The sequence below is a fragment of the Rhagoletis pomonella genome, unplaced genomic scaffold (genome assembly GCF_013731165.1).
Source record: "Rhagoletis pomonella isolate Grant_MI unplaced genomic scaffold, Rhpom_1.0 Rhpom_scaffold_00097, whole genome shotgun sequence".
NCBI lineage: Eukaryota > Metazoa > Arthropoda > Insecta > Diptera > Tephritidae > Rhagoletis > Rhagoletis pomonella.
This window is the reverse complement of record NW_023458651.1, coordinates 120,783-144,257: the sequence shown is the minus strand read 5'-3', so window position 1 is coordinate 144,257 and position 23,475 is coordinate 120,783. Positions and strand designations below refer to the sequence as shown.

General features: G+C 30.9%; 1 protein-coding gene across 1 annotated transcript in view; it reads right to left on the bottom strand.

Annotated features, from left to right (window-relative positions):
• LOC118749963 (rab3 GTPase-activating protein catalytic subunit-like) overlaps positions 1–23,475 on the bottom strand; it is a 173,664-nt gene that overhangs the window by 35,549 nt on the left and 114,640 nt on the right. The gene's annotated exons all lie outside the window — the stretch shown is intronic.

The following is a 23,475-nucleotide window of genomic DNA, read 5'->3' as shown; positions in this document are numbered from 1 at the left end:
GAATAATATTGAAAAAAAGGATTTTGTGGACCGCTAAACAAGAATTGAGGAGCCATACAACTTTTTACGATGATTTCAACCATACCAAAATTATTTGGTGCAAATAAAAACCAAAGCCAATAAAAGAGGTTAAAGCTCAACTTTTCTATTTCTTATGTGTTTAATATCTCGGAAACTACTTGACCGATTAAAAAGTTATTGATGCTAACTTGAAGATAATTTCAATACCTTTTATGCGACGTATATATTATAACTAGTTTTAAAACTAATTTTATATAAACGCAAATTAAAAAAAAAATATATTTAATTTTTTTTTTAATTATTTCCGGACCAAAAATATAAAAAAGCATATAAATTCTATAACATGCAAGACAAATTAATTACCTTTATTTTGACGTTATTAGAACGACCTCGGACTATTTTTGATTAAATCCTGCAGTACGGGAACAGGCTAACTGTCGGCAAGTTGGTTGCAGGTTTGGATTATGAAGGCATAAACCAAATTAAGTCAAAAAGAGGGTTGCATTCCCATAAACTCCAAATAAAAGTGGTGTTTAAGGAAAGTTTAACCAAATTTTTTGTATGGTTAACTCCGAGTTTAAGAGTAGAGTTTAGCGTTAAACTCCAAAATCGCCCATAAACTCGAGTTTATGGCTCAATGAGAACGTAATTAGTCTGTTCCTTGGAACTTCGGACTAAAACCTGTGGAACTGTCAAACTAAAATTTTACTCTCTCAAGTGAGAGTAAAAGGAGAACAGATGCAGAAGTGCACGGGAACGCAATAAGCACTATTTCCCGTAAAAACGTTCGTCGGTTTGTTTACATATCATTGGTACAACACTGATTTGGCTGAAATATCACTAAATAATTATTTAAATCTATACATATTCAAATATTTCGTTGTTTACTTCCATTTTTTTACAAATACAAGGTTTTTTGCTTTCACCGCTTTCTGTTTTTGTTTGCACATGCAAATCAGCTGATCGTTTGACACTTTTCATGAACTTACAGGAAAAAAAAACTCCGGACTAAATCCTGTAATTTCTGACTAGGAACAGTTGCTCAGTTACTTCCAAAAGTGTTCTCCATTACAGGTTTTATGTCAATAGGAACGACTTCCTGTATGTTCTGACTAAATCCTGTAAACCGGACTGCTATTGGAACAGACTAAATATTAGCAAGTTAACCTTCGAAAATTGCTGGGCTAAATATTTTACGATTTAACTCTAATTTTACTCCTAACCATTGATTGTGCAAGCCAGTTTATCAATTTAACCGGTAAACTTTAAGTTAAATAGATAACCTGCTGTCCTGTAAGAAGTTAAAAATTAATTATGTCATAACTTTTCAAGCACGTCATATACTGATTAGAAATTTTATGTGCAATTAGTACTTATGTGTGCACTTAATATGAAGTAGACAACTAAAGTGTGCTTTAAAAAATAACTAAATGGCTGTAGGGTATTTTAACTATATGTTTTTATACTTGTTTAATTTCTTTATGTTCAATTTATGGTTGAATGAATTGGTTTGTTATCAAAAGGAAAATTTTTGATTATTCAATAAATAAACTTTCAATGTTAAAACATTAAAATATTTGTACTTAAAATTAAAATTGATCAATAATTAAAATATCAACATACGATATATTTTTACTGGAGGGGAGTATATGTTGGGTATTTTACCTATATGTTTTTATACTTGTTTAAATTCTTTATGTTCAATTTATGGTTCAATGAATTTGTTTGTTATCAAAAAGAAAATTTTTGATTATTCAATAAATAAACTTTCAATGTTAAAACATTAAAATATTTTTACTTAAAATTAAAATTAAATCAATAATTAAAATATCAACATACGATATATTGGCGATCCTGCAAACAATTGAACTGTTAACTTCAAATCTCGCAACAAAAGATTTTTGCAAAAACCCAAATTATTTTAGTGCGTGAATTAAAAATTCTCTGATAAACTAGTCGCTGTGATTGGCGAATACCAAACCCTGTCCAAATCTACGTACATATGTACATATTAAACCAGGAATTAACTGAAACATATGCAACTATTTCAATATTATTAGCAAACATATATGAGCTAAGCTGTGCGAGTCGCAATTTATTTAAGTGCATTTGGACAAGAATCAACAAACCATCATTAAGGCACTACAACTACAATCGACCAGCAGCAACAACTGCAATAAAGCTATTACTAAAGTGCATCAGCAATATAATTAAGAATTTTAATTAAGTTTTTGGTGTTGCAGGTGACAGGTAACAAAAGAACAAAAATAAATAGTTGTTTTTCATTTTAAAAAAGGTTCGTGTCTGAAGTCTTTATTTTATTCATTCAGCTGAATATTTTATAAGTTACTTTTCGACTTTATTTGTTTTAAAAATAAAATTTATTAACAAAAAGAGATATATCAATCTACCATTTTTAATATAATTAAGTTTTAAAACCAAAATTTTTAAAAGATTTAGAATATCTAACTACAACTAATATAAATAATTTGATATTAATATAATTAATTGTTATTATCATTTATTTAAATTTTTTATATATTTTTTTTCACTATTAATATATACATAAATATTATTTGTGTTAATATTATTACTTATATTTATTTTGCACACTTCTTCTCCAGTTTATTTCAAAATGCAAAGATCACCAATACGTACACGCAACTTCACAACAACAACAGAAAATGAACATAAAAACCCAATACACACTTCAGATTTAAACATTTCACCAAGTATACAAACTAATGGTTTTCCAAATGAAAACAACTTCAGTACAAATTTATCAAAATCTATTACATTGCCTAATTTTTGGGAAGATTGTCCTGAAGCATGGTTTCTCCTTGTGGAAGGACAATTCGAAATTAACAACGTACGTGATGATAATATCAAATTTCAAAACGTTTTAGTTTTTCTTAAAAAAGAATCAATTTCTAAAATTACTGATGTTATTAATCCGCCTCCTTTGATTAACAAATATGAAACAATTAAGAAAGTTTTATGTGAAAGATTTTCTCTTAGCGAAGAGAAGAGATTAGAGCAATTATTTTCAAATACCGAACTGGGTGATCGTTCACCATCAGAACTTTATAGACATATGAGATCTTTAGCAGGTTCCAAATCAATTGTCAGTAAAGAACTTTTATTTAAATTATGGAGTAGGAAGTTACCGCAACAAATACAAATTCATTTGACTTCTTGCAGTAATCAAAATACTGAAGTAATTATTTCTCTTGCAGATAAATTATTTGATTTGATAAATAAACCCCAATCGTCTAAATATTTTAATGTTGCTAGTGTAGAAAATAATAATAATAATATTCTTGAACAATGCATTAGAAATTTAACTGAGTTGTCTACAGCTATTTACCAAAATCTTAACCAAATTACAGCAGATATTAACGAATTACAAATTAGATCAAGATCAAGAGATAGAGATAGAGACAGAAGTCGTTCTATATCAAGAAATTTTTCTAGATCTAGAAACGATATTAACCAAAATATTTGTTGGTATCATAGAAAATTTAAAAATAATGCTTTTAAATGCATTGAATCTTGTAATTTTAACAAAAATAAAAACGAAGAAAATTCTAATGTTTTAAACTAGATCGTTCCATTATGACGGTGGCTAATAATGGAAATGAAGTTAAGCCATCTCGCCGCCTATTTATTTATGATAAATCCAATAAATTAAATTTTTGAATCGATACTGGTGCAATCGTTTCGGTCATTCCTTCTTAAAAATTCAAATCACATAAAAGAAATTCAGATCTTAATTTGACTGCAGCTAACGGTTCTTCTATTAAAACTTATGGCACAAAACTTTTAAAAATTGATCTAGGTTTAAGACGCGATTTTGAATTCCCCTTCATCCCAGCAAACATTGAGGTTGTTTATCGATTAGAGAATAATTGGAGAACTAGCCACATTCTCCAATCTCAAACGTTAGAGAACGACTCGAAAAACTATCGAGAATGATAGCGATCTCAACAAATATGGGACATAGTTCTCGACTCGAGAAAATATTTATTCTCTAATCGAATTTTAATGTTGATCTCTAATGGGATTCGAATGTGAATTTCCACTTGCTGTTTTGCTTTATTAAATATAACGCATTGTTTGCAAAATTTGTATTAAATGTATTCGCAATAACATAATACTGGATTATTTGAACTTAAAAATAATTTATAATTCATTCATTTGGAATATAGCTTATTTACATTTATTTGAATTTGCGTTGTTTCTCTAATCGTTCTCGAATCGAATTCTAATGTAGTTCTCTAACTTCGTCATCGACTCGAGAACGATTAGAGAATTACCCTAGTCATCTAATGCAGAAATCCAAATTTCTCTAACGTTAGAGACTGTGTTTGCTGGGATATTAGCGGATATTTCAACACCAATTATAGGCGCCAACTTTTTGGAGAAATTTGGTATATTAGTTGATATTAAAAATAGCGAAATTACTGATTCAACAACAAAATTAAAAGTTTCTGGATCATCTGGTTTTTGCGATATATTTTCGATAAGGATACCAATTACTGAAAATAAATTTTCTAAACTTTTAAATGATTTTCCTTCAATTACGTGTGAACCAGATTACACTAAACCAGTGCAACACCAAACGGTTCACAGAATTGAAACAAAAGGAGTGCTACCTTTCTCTAAACCACGTCGTCTTGATCCAATTAAATTCAAAATAGCAAAAACAGAATTTGAATTTTTAGTTAAAACGGGTATATGTAGACCTTTACACTCTCACATTGCATCTCCTTTACATTTAGTTCCTAAAAAAGAATCAAATGATTGGAGACCTTGTGGAGATTATAGAAGACTTAGGCCCTTATTATGAGCTGCATTCGATTTTCGATCTTCGCTGGCTATCGAAGATCGAAGATCGAAAGTGAAATTCGTATTATGAGCTATGCAAGCGTGTCGAAATTTTCGTTGAGTATCGAATTTTCTGTCGAACAGAATTTTGCTTTCGATGGTGTAGCGAAGTGTTAGAAAATTGTGAAAAATGTATGATTTTGTATATGTTTTCTTACATTTTGGCGGCTAGACACTAATTTTAAACAATTTTTATTAATTTCATGCAGTTCTAACATCGTGAATACTAAACACAAGCTCGAAAGGCTGGTTTTACTTGTGAAAGAAAATCCTAATGCTCTGTTGGCACGATCTCTGAGAACAAAATCGTAGCGCTGTTGATAGTTTTAAAATATTTTAAATAGATTTGGCTCACAAACGCCTCTTTAGATGGTCGGAACTTTTTAATGAATCGGTAGACAAATTTCTTAAATATATTGTATATAAAAATATATTCGAAAGACTAATAAACTTAAATGTTTAAGAGAGCATTTGCTACTCCTGGCCAGTTTACTAAGCGACGAATCGTTGAACCAGAACTCGTTGTACTCATTTTACCACGTTTTTATAAAATTGCTTTCTTTTTTACTTCATTTTAATTAGAACAAATTTGCATAAATATGTATAAGCACACTATTTAGTTTGCTCGATTTGTAAACAAAGCTTCTCAGCGGTGAAAAATATACTATTGTGAACAACCTAAACAAGCGAAATTCACAATAGCGCTATTCTTCATCGAATGAGCGCCATAATACCAAACGAAAATTCGTTCGCTCAGCACTTTCGACCACAGTCGAAAATCGAATGCAACTCATAATAGGGGCCTTAATTGCATTACTATTCCAGATCGTTACCTCACATTCATGATTTGACTATTGATTTAAAGAATAAACAAATATTTTCAAAAATTGATCTTGTGTGCATATCATCAAATACTTATAGCTGAAGAATATATACATAAAACAGCAATTACTACACCGTTTGGAATGTTTGAGTTCGTACGGATGCCTTTTGGACTACGAAATAGTGCACAAACATTTCAACGTTTTATTAATGAAGTATTTTCAGGTTTAGAATTTGTGTTTGTCTATATTGACGATATTCTTGTTGCAAGTGATAATGAAGATCAACATATTGAGCATTTAAAATCTGTATTTGAAAGACTTGAAAAATATAGTTTGAATATTAAACCTAGTAAATGCATTTTTGTAGAAAATAAATTAGATTTTCTAAGTTATGAAATTTCAAGTGAAGGAATCAGACATTCTGTCGAACTAGTTGAAGCAATAGTAAATTTTGAAAAACCACTTTCAATAAATAAATTACAAAAATTTTTGGCATGGTTAATTATTACCATAGATATGTTAAAATGTTAGCAGCAGAACTTAGTCCTCTGCACGAAATGTTAACACTAGCAAATAAAAATAAACTTAAACAATTAAATTGGACAGAAAATACAACTAGGGCTTTTGAAAATGTGAAGAAACTTTTTACACAGAAGACTTTACTCACTCATTTTGATAACAAGTAAGTTTTCCACCTTTCCGAAAGCTACCGCTACATGATAAGCCGGGGTGTATAAATTTTAAGTAAACTAGCGTCCTTAAATTTCGAAATATTGAAATTTCAAGCATTTCTGAAATTTACCGTTATATGGAGAGCGGCCGTAATTTTAGTCCGATTTTAACAATTTTCAATGGTTTGCTTTTATGTGGCAAGCACAATAACCATACAAATTGCTAGAACGGTTAGCGAGATACATATATATGATCATAAGTGGGCGGTGCCACGCCTATTTTCCAAAATTTTATCATACGCGTATTTCCTGGTAAAGAATTGTTGCAACCATCAATTTTGAATAAATTAGCTTTAATATTTACTGATTTATCGAGGATTTCGTATTTCTCGAAATTACCGTTATATGGGATGTGGGCGTGGTTATTGTCCGATGTTAAAAATTTTCGGCCATTTGGTATGCTGTAACAGGGCCAACAACTGTGCCAAGTTTGGAAGAAATTGGTGCAGCGGTTACCAAGATATACACTTGTAACCATAAGTGGGCGTGGCTAAGCCAATTTTTCAAAAAATTATAATATTCTTATTTATCGTCTAAAATTTATTGTAAATATCAATTTTGAGTGAATTATCTTCAGTAGTTACTAAAATATCGCAGTTTTTGTATTTCTGAAAATTACCGTTATATGGGAGGTAGGCGTGGTTATTGTCCGATTTTGGCCATTTTCAATACCATCCGTCCTACGCCCGAATGAAGTATACGTACCAAATTTCGACAAGATATCTTAATTTTTACTCGAGTTATCTTGTGCACAGACGGACGGACAGACAGTCACCGCTTAATCGATTTCTCTTTCCATTCTGATCATTAATGTATACATTTGTCTATATCTATCTCGATTCGTTTTGCCTGTTACAAACAACCGTTATGTGAACAAAGTTATAATACCCTTGTGCACAAGTGCGCTCGGGTATAAAAGTGGTAAATTTTCACTTGCTGTCGATGCATCGAATGTAGCAGTCGGTGGGGTTTTACAACAAATGAGTAATAACACTTTGGAACCACTTGCATATTTTTCAAGAAAATTAACTCCTACAGAAATTAATTACTCCACATTTGACAGAGAACTTTTAGCAATATACAATTCAATTAAACATTTTAAACATTTTCTAGAAGGTAGAACATTCACTGTTTATACTGATCATAAACCTTTAACACATATTCTAAATTCTAAATCAGACAGATCACCTCGACAAATTCGACACTTAGAGTACATTGCACAATTTACAGACGATATTCAATACATTTCTGGAAAAGAAAACATAGTTGCTGATACCCTTTCACGTATTCCAGATGTTAACATGATTTTAGCCCAAGACATAAATTTTCAAACATTATTCGAGGAACAACAAAAAGATCAAACACTTTATGACATAATATCTGACCAAAATTCCAACAGTAATTTTAAAGAAACTAATATTCCAGTACTTAATCTTAATATTTGGTGTAATATTTCTCAACAACCTTTTAGACCATTTGTTCCCAATTCTCTGAGAAAAATCATTTTTGATAAAATTCATTCTTTATCACATCCAAGTGTACGTACAACTAGGCGTTTGATTCAATCAAAATATTTTTGGCCTAATATGCGCAAAGATGTAAATAATTCTACTTGTATAAGTTGTCAAAAATCAAAAATTTCTAAACATACTAAGACGCCTGCGCAAAAAATTAACATTCCATCTGGACGATTTGAACATATTCATATGGATCTTGTTGATCCATTACCTGTGTCAAAAGAAAATCGTTACATTTTAACTATCATTGATAGACATACACGTTGGCCAGAGGCATATCCACTTAGAGATATTTCAGCTAATTTTATAGCAACAACATTTGTTCAAAATTACGTTCCTCGTTTTGGCATTCCACTTTATATAACAGTAGATCAAGGATCACAGTTTACATCAAAATTGTTCACAGAATTAACTAAATTGGTAGGATCTCACAAAATTCATACGTCCCCATATCATCCTCAATAAAATGGAATGATTGAAAGATTTCATAGGACATTAAAGACTGCTATTACTGCTTCGGAGGATTCTACTCACTGGTCTGAAATTCTTCCTTGGATATTATTAGGATTACGTACGTCTGTTAAAGAAGATTTAAAATGCTCTTCTGCAGAATTAGTTTATGGACAAACATTAAGATTACCAGGTGAATTAGTTGTTACGAACAGTTATAATAATGAAGTTGATAATACAAATGAAACGCTTTCTAAGCTAGGAAAATATTTTTCAAATGTTAGATCAAAGGTTGTACATCACAATAAAGAATAATTGGATACTTGTGAGTACGTTTTTGTTAAAGTTGCAATCACCTTATTAAGGACCATTTAAAATTATTTCGAACAAGTAAGAAAGTCTAAGTTCGGGCGGAGCCGAACATTAAATACCCGGCGCAAGTATTAAATATATGTTTTCCACCTTTCCGAAAGCTACCGCTACATGATAAGCCGGGGTGTATACATTTTAAGTAAATTAGCGTCCTTAAATTTCGAAATATTGCAGTTTCAAGCATATCTGAAATTTACCGTTATATGAAAAGCGGCCTCAATTTTAGTCCGATTTCAACAGTTTTCAACGGTTTGCTTTTATGTGGCAAGCACAATAACCATACCGAGCTTGGTACAAATTGCTAGAACGGTTAGCGAGATACATATATGTGATCACAAGTGGGCGGTGCTACGCCCATTTTCCAAAATTTTGTCATAAACGTATTTCTTGGTAAAGAATTGTTGCAATCATCAATTTTGAATAAATTAGCTTCAATATTTACTGATTTATCGAAGATTTTGTATTTCTCGAAATACCCGTTATATGGGATGTGGGCGTGGTTATTGTCCGATTTTAGAAATTTTCGGCCAGTTGGTATGCTGTATCAGGACCAACAACTGTGCCAAGTTTGGAAGAAATTGGTGTAGCGGTTACCAATATATACACATGTAACCATAAGTGGGCGTGGCTACGCCCATTTGCCAAAATTTTGTAATATTCTTATTTTTCGTCTAAAACTCATTGCACATATCAATTTTGAGTGAATTATCTTCAGTAGTTACTAAAATATCGCAGTTTTCGTTTTTCTGAAAATTACCGTTATATGGGAGGTAGGCGTGGTTATTGTCCGATTTTTAAAATTTTCAGCCATTTAGTAAGCTATACTAAGGCCAACAACTGTGCTAAGTTTGGAAGAACTTGGTGCAGCGGTTACCAAGATATACAATACCATCTGTCCCACGCCCAAAAGAAGTTCACGTACCAAGTTTCGTTAAGATATCTCAATTTTTACTCGAGTTATCGTGTGCACAGACGGACGGACGGACGGACAGACAGTCACCGCTTAATCGATTTCTCTTTTCATTCTGATCATTTATGTATACATTTGTCTATATCTATCTCGATTCGTTTTGCCTGTTACAAACAACCGTTATGTGAACAAAGTTATAATACCCTTGTGCACAAGTGCGCTCGGGTATATAAATGACAGAGTATTCAAAATTCAACATGGAAATATGATTAAAACGGTTTCAATAGATTTACTCAAACCTGCAAATATAATTTCTGATACAACAAAAAAATATAATTCACTAACAATTACAAAAACAAAAAAGCAAATAACATTTAACATTAATTAATTTATTGTTTTACTGGAGGGGGAGTATATGTAGGGTATTTTACCTATATGTTTTTATACTTGTTTAAATTCTGTATGTTCAATTTATGGTTCAATGAATTTGTTTGTTATCAAACAGAAAATTTTTGATTATTCAATAAATAAACTTTCAATGTTAAAACATTAAAATATTTGTACTTAAAATTAAAATTAAATCAATAATTAAAATATCAACATACGATATAATGGCAAGTAACTCAAAGTGTGTAGCTCTATGTACTTTTCACAAATTTAAAAATGTTCGGTTTATCGCGTATAACTTTTGAAGCATTTAATTTTATAAACTGTTTAAGTATGTATTGTATTCTACAAACAATTCCGAATAATTTGATACCTTAGCAAGAGGTGTGCTTTCAGAATAAACCGACTTTTAAAGATAAAATATTCTGCGATATTGAGCGTAATTTTTACTCCAAAAACATCTTAATTGCAGGCACATTTGGAAAATACGCCAAAACTATCTAAACCTTTTTGTAACTACTAGTCCTTATAACATTACATATACCTGTAAAATGCTTAAAAAAAATGTTTACTAGAAGTGTGTAAAACCCCTGATTTACTACTTCTAATGAGGATCCTTCTTGTAGTGAGAATTTCCTGAATTCAATGGCGTCCCCAGTTTTGCCAGATTGGCACGTTGCTTAAATTTTAACTATTTTATTAATAACTCGCTCAGTTTTGAAGTTATATTACTAAAATTTTGCACATGATCATTTTTTAATATTTCCTTAACTATTCCATAAAATCATCGAATTCGGTTCACTATAACACGTAGCTCGCATACAACTGGTTGTTAAGAGACGTTGTTTTCCAGTTCCTTTAGTTAAGTGGGTAAGAAATTTAGTACTGTTTTTATTCATCATAAACACTGTTAACTTTGTCTTTATAATAAAGCTAGAGGCCAAAATACATCTCTGAATAATCAGTTGTATGAAAGCCATTTGTTAAAGTGAGCCTATTTCGATGATTTTCAGAATTAGGTAAGGAAATACTAAAAAATTGTGATGTGGAAAATTTTAGTAAAATAACTTCGAAACTGAGGGAGTTATTTATAAAATGTTAAGACTTAAACAGCTTTATCGCCTTTGACTCACCGGTATGTCTGGGTCGATTTCACAGAAGAACTTACTGGAGTTCTTACTGGATCGTTGCCTTCAACGATTTCGAAAGAATGCGTGAATATGTATGTACGTATGTATGTACATACATCAGAGTGGTCCACAAAATCATTTTTTTCAATATTATTCAGTGCTCACGCAAATTTGTGTTCCTTTTGCTAAAAAATGAAAGTACATAACTTGATTTAAAAAATAGTAAAATTTAGAGGTCGCTCAAGTTGATTTTTGTATTGCTTAAAACTACTCGTCCATCAATCCGTGCGCACGCGAAATTCCTCTGGAAATTTAAGTTTTCTAAGATCTTATAATGTGCTTTCGAGGCCGCTGAATACACTAGGAGAGTTATTTTTTCGATCCGACTCTTACCTTTTTAGATAACACGAATAAATATAAAAAAGGGGGAAAAAACCAAAATTGAACTTTAAATTGTGATTATTTCTTAGAAAAAGTTGCATTGCAGAGGATTTTACGTTCATTACGAGATATCGGCATATTATTGAACCTGAATCTAGATACGTGGCTGATGCCTGTATTTAAAAAACGTACCGCTTTAAATTTTCGGCCTTTGGAAATTTTTTCGAGGTGTTATCTGATATTTTCAAAGTCGCTGAGTGTGCTTAACTAGTTTGTTTTCGCTACGTCCCAAATGTCGAGAGACAACTTAAAAAAAAACGTAAAGATATGAAAAATATAAAATTTTCTCGAATATAGGAGGGTAAAACAAATTTTTTTTTAATTATTCATTAATATTATTATTTTTTTAATATCTCGGGATCTAGCGAAAAAAACTAGTTCAGTTTTCTAAGAAATAATCACATTTTAAAGTTTAATTTTGGGGTTTTTCTCCCTTTTTTATTATTTATTCGTATTATCTAAAAAGGTAAGAGCCGGATCGAAAAAATAGCTCTCCTAGTGTATTCAGCGGCCTCGAAAGCACATTATAAGATCTTAGAAAACTTTAATTTCCAGAGGATTTTCGCGTGCGCACGGATTGAAGGACGAGTAATTTTAAGCAATACAAAAATCGACTTGAGCGACCTCTAAATTTTATTATTTTTTTTAAATCAAGTTATGTACTTTCATTTTTTAGCAAAAGGAACACAAATTTGCGTGAGCACAGAATAATATTGAAAAAAAGGATTTTGTGGACCGCTAAACAAGAATTGAGGAGCCATACAACTTTTTACGATGATTTCAACCATACCAAAATTATTTGGTGCAAATAAAAACCAAAGCCAATAAAAGAGGTTAAAGCTCAACTTTTCTATTTCTTATGTGTTTAATATCTCGGAAACTACTTGACCGATTAAAAAGTTATTGATGCTAACTTGAAGATAATTTCAATACCTTTTATGCGACGTATATATTATAACTAGTTTTAAAACTAATTTTATATAAACGCAAATTAAAAAAAAAATATATTTAATTTTTTTTTTAATTATTTCCGGACCAAAAATATAAAAAAGCATATAAATTCTATAACATGCAAGACAAATTAATTACCTTTATTTTGACGTTATTAGAACGACCTCGGACTATTTTTGATTAAATCCTGCAGTACGGGAACAGGCTAACTGTCGGCAAGTTGGTTGCAGGTTTGGATTATGAAGGCATAAACCAAATTAAGTCAAAAAGAGGGTTGCATTCCCATAAACTCCAAATAAAAGTGGTGTTTAAGGAAAGTTTAACCAAATTTTTTGTATGGTTAACTCCGAGTTTAAGAGTAGAGTTTAGCGTTAAACTCCAAAATCGCCCATAAACTCGAGTTTATGGCTCAATGAGAACGTAATTAGTCTGTTCCTTGGAACTTCGGACTAAAACCTGTGGAACTGTCAAACTAAAATTTTACTCTCTCAAGTGAGAGTAAAAGGAGAACAGATGCAGAAGTGCACGGGAACGCAATAAGCACTATTTCCCGTAAAAACGTTCGTCGGTTTGTTTACATATCATTGGTACAACACTGATTTGGCTGAAATATCACTAAATAATTATTTAAATCTATACATATTCAAATATTTCGTTGTTTACTTCCATTTTTTTACAAATACAAGGTTTTTTGCTTTCACCGCTTTCTGTTTTTGTTTGCACATGCAAATCAGCTGATCGTTTGACACTTTTCATGAACTTACAGGAAAAAAAAACTCCGGACTAAATCCTGTAATTTCTGACTAGGAACAGTTGCTCAGTTACTTCCAAAAGTGTTCTCCATTACAGGTTTTATGTCAATAGGAACGACTTCCTGTATGTTCTGACTAAATCCTGTAAACCGGACTGCTATTGGAACAGACTAAATATTAGCAAGTTAACCTTCGAAAATTGCTGGGCTAAATATTTTACGATTTAACTCTAATTTTACTCCTAACCATTGATTGTGCAAGCCAGTTTATCAATTTAACCGGTAAACTTTAAGTTAAATAGATAACCTGCTGTCCTGTAAGAAGTTAAAAATTAATTATGTCATAACTTTTCAAGCACGTCATATACTGATTAGAAATTTTATGTGCAATTAGTACTTATGTGTGCACTTAATATGAAGTAGACAACTAAAGTGTGCTTTAAAAAATAACTAAATGGCTGTAGGGTATTTTAACTATATGTTTTTATACTTGTTTAATTTCTTTATGTTCAATTTATGGTTGAATGAATTGGTTTGTTATCAAAAGGAAAATTTTTGATTATTCAATAAATAAACTTTCAATGTTAAAACATTAAAATATTTGTACTTAAAATTAAAATTGATCAATAATTAAAATATCAACATACGATATATTTTTACTGGAGGGGAGTATATGTTGGGTATTTTACCTATATGTTTTTATACTTGTTTAAATTCTTTATGTTCAATTTATGGTTCAATGAATTTGTTTGTTATCAAAAAGAAAATTTTTGATTATTCAATAAATAAACTTTCAATGTTAAAACATTAAAATATTTTTACTTAAAATTAAAATTAAATCAATAATTAAAATATCAACATACGATATATTGGCGATCCTGCAAACAATTGAACTGTTAACTTCAAATCTCGCAACAAAAGATTTTTGCAAAAACCCAAATTATTTTAGTGCGTGAATTAAAAATTCTCTGATAAACTAGTCGCTGTGATTGGCGAATACCAAACCCTGTCCAAATCTACGTACATATGTACATATTAAACCAGGAATTAACTGAAACATATGCAACTATTTCAATATTATTAGCAAACATATATGAGCTAAGCTGTGCGAGTCGCAATTTATTTAAGTGCATTTGGACAAGAATCAACAAACCATCATTAAGGCACTACAACTACAATCGACCAGCAGCAACAACTGCAATAAAGCTATTACTAAAGTGCATCAGCAATATAATTAAGAATTTTAATTAAGTTTTTGGTGTTGCAGGTGACAGGTAACAAAAGAACAAAAATAAATAGTTGTTTTTCATTTTAAAAAAGGTTCGTGTCTGAAGTCTTTATTTTATTCATTCAGCTGAATATTTTATAAGTTACTTTTCGACTTTATTTGTTTTAAAAATAAAATTTATTAACAAAAAGAGATATATCAATCTACCATTTTTAATATAATTAAGTTTTAAAACCAAAATTTTTAAAAGATTTAGAATATCTAACTACAACTAATATAAATAATTTGATATTAATATAATTAATTGTTATTATCATTTATTTAAATTTTTTATATATTTTTTTTCACTATTAATATATACATAAATATTATTTGTGTTAATATTATTACTTATATTTATTTTGCACACTTCTTCTCCAGTTTATTTCAAAATGCAAAGATCACCAATACGTACACGCAACTTCACAACAACAACAGAAAATGAACATAAAAACCCAATACACACTTCAGATTTAAACATTTCACCAAGTATACAAACTAATGGTTTTCCAAATGAAAACAACTTCAGTACAAATTTATCAAAATCTATTACATTGCCTAATTTTTGGGAAGATTGTCCTGAAGCATGGTTTCTCCTTGTGGAAGGACAATTCGAAATTAACAACGTACGTGATGATAATATCAAATTTCAAAACGTTTTAGTTTTTCTTAAAAAAGAATCAATTTCTAAAATTACTGATGTTATTAATCCGCCTCCTTTGATTAACAAATATGAAACAATTAAGAAAGTTTTATGTGAAAGATTTTCTCTTAGCGAAGAGAAGAGATTAGAGCAATTATTTTCAAATACCGAACTGGGTGATCGTTCACCATCAGAACTTTATAGACATATGAGATCTTTAGCAGGTTCCAAATCAATTGTCAGTAAAGAACTTTTATTTAAATTATGGAGTAGGAAGTTACCGCAACAAATACAAATTCATTTGACTTCTTGCAGTAATCAAAATACTGAAGTAATTATTTCTCTTGCAGATAAATTATTTGATTTGATAAATAAACCCCAATCGTCTAAATATTTTAATGTTGCTAGTGTAGAAAATAATAATAATAATATTCTTGAACAATGCATTAGAAATTTAACTGAGTTGTCTACAGCTATTTACCAAAATCTTAACCAAATTACAGCAGATATTAACGAATTACAAATTAGATCAAGATCAAGAGATAGAGATAGAGACAGAAGTCGTTCTATATCAAGAAATTTTTCTAGATCTAGAAACGATATTAACCAAAATATTTGTTGGTATCATAGAAAATTTAAAAATAATGCTTTTAAATGCATTGAATCTTGTAATTTTAACAAAAATAAAAACGAAGAAAATTCTAATGTTTTAAACTAGATCGTTCCATTATGACGGTGGCTAATAATGGAAATGAAGTTAAGCCATCTCGCCGCCTATTTATTTATGATAAATCCAATAAATTAAATTTTTGAATCGATACTGGTGCAATCGTTTCGGTCATTCCTTCTTAAAAATTCAAATCACATAAAAGAAATTCAGATCTTAATTTGACTGCAGCTAACGGTTCTTCTATTAAAACTTATGGCACAAAACTTTTAAAAATTGATCTAGGTTTAAGACGCGATTTTGAATTCCCCTTCATCCCAGCAAACATTGAGGTTGTTTATCGATTAGAGAATAATTGGAGAACTAGCCACATTCTCCAATCTCAAACGTTAGAGAACGACTCGAAAAACTATCGAGAATGATAGCGATCTCAACAAATATGGGACATAGTTCTCGACTCGAGAAAATATTTATTCTCTAATCGAATTTTAATGTTGATCTCTAATGGGATTCGAATGTGAATTTCCACTTGCTGTTTTGCTTTATTAAATATAACGCATTGTTTGCAAAATTTGTATTAAATGTATTCGCAATAACATAATACTGGATTATTTGAACTTAAAAATAATTTATAATTCATTCATTTGGAATATAGCTTATTTACATTTATTTGAATTTGCGTTGTTTCTCTAATCGTTCTCGAATCGAATTCTAATGTAGTTCTCTAACTTCGTCATCGACTCGAGAACGATTAGAGAATTACCCTAGTCATCTAATGCAGAAATCCAAATTTCTCTAACGTTAGAGACTGTGTTTGCTGGGATATTAGCGGATATTTCAACACCAATTATAGGCGCCAACTTTTTGGAGAAATTTGGTATATTAGTTGATATTAAAAATAGCGAAATTACTGATTCAACAACAAAATTAAAAGTTTCTGGATCATCTGGTTTTTGCGATATATTTTCGATAAGGATACCAATTACTGAAAATAAATTTTCTAAACTTTTAAATGATTTTCCTTCAATTACGTGTGAACCAGATTACACTAAACCAGTGCAACACCAAACGGTTCACAGAATTGAAACAAAAGGAGTGCTACCTTTCTCTAAACCACGTCGTCTTGATCCAATTAAATTCAAAATAGCAAAAACAGAATTTGAATTTTTAGTTAAAACGGGTATATGTAGACCTTTACACTCTCACATTGCATCTCCTTTACATTTAGTTCCTAAAAAAGAATCAAATGATTGGAGACCTTGTGGAGATTATAGAAGACTTAGGCCCTTATTATGAGCTGCATTCGATTTTCGATCTTCGCTGGCTATCGAAGATCGAAGATCGAAAGTGAAATTCGTATTATGAGCTATGCAAGCGTGTCGAAATTTTCGTTGAGTATCGAATTTTCTGTCGAACAGAATTTTGCTTTCGATGGTGTAGCGAAGTGTTAGAAAATTGTGAAAAATGTATGATTTTGTATATGTTTTCTTACATTTTGGCGGCTAGACACTAATTTTAAACAATTTTTATTAATTTCATGCAGTTCTAACATCGTGAATACTAAACACAAGCTCGAAAGGCTGGTTTTACTTGTGAAAGAAAATCCTAATGCTCTGTTGGCACGATCTCTGAGAACAAAATCGTAGCGCTGTTGATAGTTTTAAAATATTTTAAATAGATTTGGCTCACAAACGCCTCTTTAGATGGTCGGAACTTTTTAATGAATCGGTAGACAAATTTCTTAAATATATTGTATATAAAAATATATTCGAAAGACTAATAAACTTAAATGTTTAAGAGAGCATTTGCTACTCCTGGCCAGTTTACTAAGCGACGAATCGTTGAACCAGAACTCGTTGTACTCATTTTACCACGTTTTTATAAAATTGCTTTCTTTTTTACTTCATTTTAATTAGAACAAATTTGCATAAATATGTATAAGCACACTATTTAGTTTGCTCGATTTGTAAACAAAGCTTCTCAGCGGTGAAAAATATACTATTGTGAACAACCTAAACAAGCGAAATTCACAATAGCGCTATTCTTCATCGAATGAGCGCCATAATACCAAACGAAAATTCGTTCGCTCAGCACTTTCGACCACAGTCGAAAATCGAATGCAACTCATAATAGGGGCCTTAATTGCATTACTATTCCAGATCGTTACCTCACATTCATGATTTGACTATTGATTTAAAGAATAAACAAATATTTTCAAAAATTGATCTTGTGTGCATATCATCAAATACTTATAGCTGAAGAATATATACATAAAACAGCAATTACTACACCGTTTGGAATGTTTGAGTTCGTACGGATGCCTTTTGGACTACGAAATAGTGCACAAACATTTCAACGTTTTATTAATGAAGTATTTTCAGGTTTAGAATTTGTGTTTGTCTATATTGACGATATTCTTGTTGCAAGTGATAATGAAGATCAACATATTGAGCATTTAAAATCTGTATTTGAAAGACTTGAAAAATATAGTTTGAATATTAAACCTAGTAAATGCATTTTTGTAGAAAATAAATTAGATTTTCTAAGTTATGAAATTTCAAGTGAAGGAATCAGACATTCTGTCGAACTAGTTGAAGCAATAGTAAATTTTGAAAAACCACTTTCAATAAATAAATTACAAAAATTTTTGGCATGGTTAATTATTACCATAGATATGTTAAAATGTTAGCAGCAGAACTTAGTCCTCTGCACGAAATGTTAACACTAGCAAATAAAAATAAACTTAAACAATTAAATTGGACAGAAAATACAACTAGGGCTTTTGAAAATGTGAAGAAACTTTTTACACAGAAGACTTTACTCACTCATTTTGATAACAAGTAAGTTTTCCACCTTTCCGAAAGCTACCGCTACATGATAAGCCGGGGTGTATAAATTTTAAGTAAACTAGCGTCCTTAAATTTCGAAATATTGAAATTTCAAGCATTTCTGAAATTTACCGTTATATGGAGAGCGGCCGTAATTTTAGTCCGATTTTAACAATTTTCAATGGTTTGCTTTTATGTGGCAAGCACAATAACCATACAAATTGCTAGAACGGTTAGCGAGATACATATATATGATCATAAGTGGGCGGTGCCACGCCTATTTTCCAAAATTTTATCATACGCGTATTTCCTGGTAAAGAATTGTTGCAACCATCAATTTTGAATAAATTAGCTTTAATATTTACTGATTTATCGAGGATTTCGTATTTCTCGAAATTACCGTTATATGGGATGTGGGCGTGGTTATTGTCCGATGTTAAAAATTTTCGGCCATTTGGTATGCTGTAACAGGGCCAACAACTGTGCCAAGTTTGGAAGAAATTGGTGCAGCGGTTACCAAGATATACACTTGTAACCATAAGTGGGCGTGGCTAAGCCAATTTTTCAAAAAATTATAATATTCTTATTTATCGTCTAAAATTTATTGTAAATATCAATTTTGAGTGAATTATCTTCAGTAGTTACTAAAATATCGCAGTTTTTGTATTTCTGAAAATTACCGTTATATGGGAGGTAGGCGTGGTTATTGTCCGATTTTGGCCATTTTCAATACCATCCGTCCTACGCCCGAATGAAGTATACGTACCAAATTTCGACAAGATATCTTAATTTTTACTCGAGTTATCTTGTGCACAGACGGACGGACAGACAGTCACCGCTTAATCGATTTCTCTTTCCATTCTGATCATTAATGTATACATTTGTCTATATCTATCTCGATTCGTTTTGCCTGTTACAAACAACCGTTATGTGAACAAAGTTATAATACCCTTGTGCACAAGTGCGCTCGGGTATAAAAGTGGTAAATTTTCACTTGCTGTCGATGCATCGAATGTAGCAGTCGGTGGGGTTTTACAACAAATGAGTAATAACACTTTGGAACCACTTGCATATTTTTCAAGAAAATTAACTCCTACAGAAATTAATTACTCCACATTTGACAGAGAACTTTTAGCAATATACAATTCAATTAAACATTTTAAACATTTTCTAGAAGGTAGAACATTCACTGTTTATACTGATCATAAACCTTTAACACATATTCTAAATTCTAAATCAGACAGATCACCTCGACAAATTCGACACTTAGAGTACATTGCACAATTTACAGACGATATTCAATACATTTCTGGAAAAGAAAACATAGTTGCTGATACCCTTTCACGTATTCCAGATGTTAACATGATTTTAGCCCAAGACATAAATTTTCAAACATTATTCGAGGAACAACAAAAAGATCAAACACTTTATGACATAATATCTGACCAAAATTCCAACAGTAATTTTAAAGAAACTAATATTCCAGTACTTAATCTTAATATTTGGTGTAATATTTCTCAACAACCTTTTAGACCATTTGTTCCCAATTCTCTGAGAAAAATCATTTTTGATAAAATTCATTCTTTATCACATCCAAGTGTACGTACAACTAGGCGTTTGATTCAATCAAAATATTTTTGGCCTAATATGCGCAAAGATGTAAATAATTCTACTTGTATAAGTTGTCAAAAATCAAAAATTTCTAAACATACTAAGACGCCTGCGCAAAAAATTAACATTCCATCTGGACGATTTGAACATATTCATATGGATCTTGTTGATCCATTACCTGTGTCAAAAGAAAATCGTTACATTTTAACTATCATTGATAGACATACACGTTGGCCAGAGGCATATCCACTTAGAGATATTTCAGCTAATTTTATAGCAACAACATTTGTTCAAAATTACGTTCCTCGTTTTGGCATTCCACTTTATATAACAGTAGATCAAGGATCACAGTTTACATCAAAATTGTTCACAGAATTAACTAAATTGGTAGGATCTCACAAAATTCATACGTCCCCATATCATCCTCAATAAAATGGAATGATTGAAAGATTTCATAGGACATTAAAGACTGCTATTACTGCTTCGGAGGATTCTACTCACTGGTCTGAAATTCTTCCTTGGATATTATTAGGATTACGTACGTCTGTTAAAGAAGATTTAAAATGCTCTTCTGCAGAATTAGTTTATGGACAAACATTAAGATTACCAGGTGAATTAGTTGTTACGAACAGTTATAATAATGAAGTTGATAATACAAATGAAACGCTTTCTAAGCTAGGAAAATATTTTTCAAATGTTAGATCAAAGGTTGTACATCACAATAAAGAATAATTGGATACTTGTGAGTACGTTTTTGTTAAAGTTGCAATCACCTTATTAAGGACCATTTAAAATTATTTCGAACAAGTAAGAAAGTCTAAGTTCGGGCGGAGCCGAACATTAAATACCCGGCGCAAGTATTAAATATATGTTTTCCACCTTTCCGAAAGCTACCGCTACATGATAAGCCGGGGTGTATACATTTTAAGTAAATTAGCGTCCTTAAATTTCGAAATATTGCAGTTTCAAGCATATCTGAAATTTACCGTTATATGAAAAGCGGCCTCAATTTTAGTCCGATTTCAACAGTTTTCAACGGTTTGCTTTTATGTGGCAAGCACAATAACCATACCGAGCTTGGTACAAATTGCTAGAACGGTTAGCGAGATACATATATGTGATCACAAGTGGGCGGTGCTACGCCCATTTTCCAAAATTTTGTCATAAACGTATTTCTTGGTAAAGAATTGTTGCAATCATCAATTTTGAATAAATTAGCTTCAATATTTACTGATTTATCGAAGATTTTGTATTTCTCGAAATACCCGTTATATGGGATGTGGGCGTGGTTATTGTCCGATTTTAGAAATTTTCGGCCAGTTGGTATGCTGTATCAGGACCAACAACTGTGCCAAGTTTGGAAGAAATTGGTGTAGCGGTTACCAATATATACACATGTAACCATAAGTGGGCGTGGCTACGCCCATTTGCCAAAATTTTGTAATATTCTTATTTTTCGTCTAAAACTCATTGCACATATCAATTTTGAGTGAATTATCTTCAGTAGTTACTAAAATATCGCAGTTTTCGTTTTTCTGAAAATTACCGTTATATGGGAGGTAGGCGTGGTTATTGTCCGATTTTTAAAATTTTCAGCCATTTAGTAAGCTATACTAAGGCCAACAACTGTGCTAAGTTTGGAAGAACTTGGTGCAGCGGTTACCAAGATATACAATACCATCTGTCCCACGCCCAAAAGAAGTTCACGTACCAAGTTTCGTTAAGATATCTCAATTTTTACTCGAGTTATCGTGTGCACAGACGGACGGACGGACGGACAGACAGTCACCGCTTAATCGATTTCTCTTTTCATTCTGATCATTTATGTATACATTTGTCTATATCTATCTCGATTCGTTTTGCCTGTTACAAACAACCGTTATGTGAACAAAGTTATAATACCCTTGTGCACAAGTGCGCTCGGGTATATAAATGACAGAGTATTCAAAATTCAACATGGAAATATGATTAAAACGGTTTCAATAGATTTACTCAAACCTGCAAATATAATTTCTGATACAACAAAAAAATATAATTCACTAACAATTACAAAAACAAAAAAGCAAATAACATTTAACATTAATTAATTTATTGTTTTACTGGAGGGGGAGTATATGTAGGGTATTTTACCTATATGTTTTTATACTTGTTTAAATTCTGTATGTTCAATTTATGGTTCAATGAATTTGTTTGTTATCAAACAGAAAATTTTTGATTATTCAATAAATAAACTTTCAATGTTAAAACATTAAAATATTTGTACTTAAAATTAAAATTAAATCAATAATTAAAATATCAACATACGATATAATGGCAAGTAACTCAAAGTGTGTAGCTCTATGTACTTTTCACAAATTTAAAAATGTTCGGTTTATCGCGTATAACTTTTGAAGCATTTAATTTTATAAACTGTTTAAGTATGTATTGTATTCTACAAACAATTCCGAATAATTTGATACCTTAGCAAGAGGTGTGCTTTCAGAATAAACCGACTTTTAAAGATAAAATATTCTGCGATATTGAGCGTAATTTTTACTCCAAAAACATCTTAATTGCAGGCACATTTGGAAAATACGCCAAAACTATCTAAACCTTTTTGTAACTACTAGTCCTTATAACATTACATATACCTGTAAAATGCTTAAAAAAAATGTTTACTAGAAGTGTGTAAAACCCCTGATTTACTACTTCTAATGAGGATCCTTCTTGTAGTGAGAATTTCCTGAATTCAATGGCGTCCCCAGTTTTGCCAGATTGGCACGTTGCTTAAATTTTAACTATTTTATTAATAACTCGCTCAGTTTTGAAGTTATATTACTAAAATTTTGCACATGATCATTTTTTAATATTTCCTTAACTATTCCATAAAATCATCGAATTCGGTTCACTATAACACGTAGCTCGCATACAACTGGTTGTTAAGAGACGTTGTTTTCCAGTTCCTTTAGTTAAGTGGGTAAGAAATTTAGTACTGTTTTTATTCATCATAAACACTGTTAACTTTGTCTTTATAATAAAGCTAGAGGCCAAAATACATCTCTGAATAATCAGTTGTATGAAAGCCATTTGTTAAAGTGAGCCTATTTC